The 2,510-nt window shown below is 33.3% G+C and overlaps 1 long non-coding RNA gene across 1 annotated transcript; it reads right to left on the reverse strand.

Annotated features, from left to right (window-relative positions):
- On the reverse strand, positions 1,115-2,222 carry LOC108660816. Its single transcript, XR_001926508.1, has 3 exons — positions 2,183-2,222; positions 1,723-1,824; positions 1,115-1,313 (listed from the first exon to the last, which is right to left on the reverse strand). It is a non-coding gene; the product is annotated as an uncharacterized LOC108660816 (long non-coding RNA).

The following is a 2,510-nucleotide window of genomic DNA, read 5'->3' on the forward strand; positions in this document are numbered from 1 at the left end:
TTGCAAGTTGTGACATGTAGGGTTCGACCGTCAAAACAAGATAGGTCGATCCCTAGCAGACACAAAATGCTTAAAAGGCATTCTGTTTTATAGGGATTGACCCTTCTTGATTAAAAGGTTGATTCTTGGAGGCACCCCATGAAAATAAAAGGATTTTGGAGCTCAGGGATCGATCTTTAAGTATTAAAAGCTTGATCCTTCGGCCATTTCATTTGTGAAAAAAAGGATTAAAAGCCCTGACTTTAAAGCTTTTCTTCATTCGTTTCTTCACCCAAAAATTCCACTATCTTTTTTTTCCTCTTGGTCATCTTCAAGCTTGGGTTTTCAACCCCCAGTTGGAAAGTCTTTAAGGTGATTTTCTTGCTTAGATCAAGCTTTATCAACTAACAAAGGTAAGGGTTCTCTTTAAAGTTTAAATATATATATATATATATATGTATATATCGGTAAGGAGAGATGAATGAAAATTTGAAGAGAAAACTTGAATTTAGAGATGCGGAAAGAAGAAAATATTTAGATAATGGAAATATTTTCGTTATTTTGTTAGTATGTAAATAGATATGGGTTTTAAAGAGAAACCCTATGTTACAAAGAAAATGTGTATGAGTTGAGGAAGGTGGAGATGAGTTATGATGTGACTTGAAATAGACTATTGGTTAATTTAAATGGGTTTGAACTAGAAATGAATATGTAAAGGTGTCATGACCCGGTACTCTCCTCGAGCCCGTGACAACCGTCGTGACCTCCCGGTAGACATTCGTTACCCGGAGTGCCAATTGGATCCTCGCAAGGCTTTAGTACCATTTTTTTTCATCTCCCCTGTGAGTAATCATCGCCAAACCTCGTTTTTAAAAAATTTTAAGCTTTTTCCCTTTCAAAACCATGGAAAAATAATTTTCACCTCACAGGCGCATTTTCGTTATTTTTCCTCGAAATTTTTCGAACCCGACTAAAAATGTAGTAGATGAGTGGAAAACACATATTTCATGATTTAAAATAAATTTGGGTGTCTAAAACATTTATTAAAAATGATATTACAACTATTTGAATAAAATAAAAATATTTAATAAAATATTCTAATTTCTTATAAAATAATATTTATAGAGTCATCGGTAAATAATTTTTGTAATGTAAAAGCTAAATAAATTCATACGTACTATAACACAGATAATCGAGATATGAAATTTACTTTACAGTGACTCATGGGCCCACAAGGAACAAAAGTGCATAAAGGCAGTAAACCTACAGTTTTTGGAGTAGTAAAGTTGAGTAAAATCCTTGACGATATCTGCTATCCACAGGCTACCTTGGGCCTGAAATGGTTGAAAAGGAAGGTGGTGAGATTATAAAATCCTAGTGAGTAAACAGATACCATTTAAACCATCTAAAGTCAAGTAAATGGAGACAGATAAAACAGTTTAACATACTGAAATTCATCACCTTTCAACTTGTTTCAACCAAATAAAATTAATTCATATAAATCGAGTATTTAACATGCCTTATGAATTTCTTAAAACTTTGGCTCGTGCCAAAATCATTCTCGTACCCAGTTATCAGGGATACCTTGGCCGCGGGCTATCCCAAACTGAGTTCGCCAAGGCTATTAAAAAGTTATGTACTCATAAATTATGTTTTTATTTTGAAAATATAGCCGTTCTTTGGCGTTGGTTGAGTTCTCCCTCACGTGGTGGTTTGGCATGAAATGAACTCTAAAAGTTATACCTCAGGAGTTACCCTACTCGCTTCTCCAACCGAGGTAAGAATATGACCAAGTTCCGTGCCTTTCTAATAGGTTAGTCCATAGAACCAGCCCACTGCAACAAGCTAAACCCACCATACAATAAAAATTCAACAGTATAACGTGGTAATTTTATCATTATCCAGCCTATCAAGGCAAACAACAGTTTATACATTTCAACAGAAATACCAATTCAACCATTCATGCCAATATTGTCATAAGCCAATCAATTAGAACCATAAATTCACAATACATCAAATGGTCTTCAATTATTCTATTTTCAAAGCCATTATTCAATTTTAAAACAATTTTATGAAATCATTTCATTAAATCACATTTGGTTTATAAAACCGAAAAATTAATCATTTAATTCATTTTTCATGAAATTCACAAAATCGGATAATAACCACTTTAGATAATTAAAACGATAGTAAGGTTACTCACAGTACTAGGAGTTCGATATACTCCTATTCTCGGTCTTCGGGTACAATCTCTTTACCCTTGTTAGAGGGCTCACCACCTATACATCATACGTGACATGAATTTCAATAAATTGTGTCAATTTATCATAAACTATTTCAGGCTCTATATATCTATATGAATGCATGAAATGTGATGCAAAATGTCTAAATAACCGTTTAAATACGATATTCGACCTAATTCGCACTATTCTCGGTATAATTGGCTAAAACCTCCAATTTAAGTCCAAATCAATTTCTTTCACTTTCTACACTCCAATTATACTTAAAATACCTCAATGACTGTGAATATG

The sequence above is a fragment of the Theobroma cacao genome, chromosome 2 (genome assembly GCF_000208745.1).
Source record: "Theobroma cacao cultivar B97-61/B2 chromosome 2, Criollo_cocoa_genome_V2, whole genome shotgun sequence".
NCBI classification, from domain to species: Eukaryota; Viridiplantae; Streptophyta; class Magnoliopsida; order Malvales; family Malvaceae; genus Theobroma; species Theobroma cacao.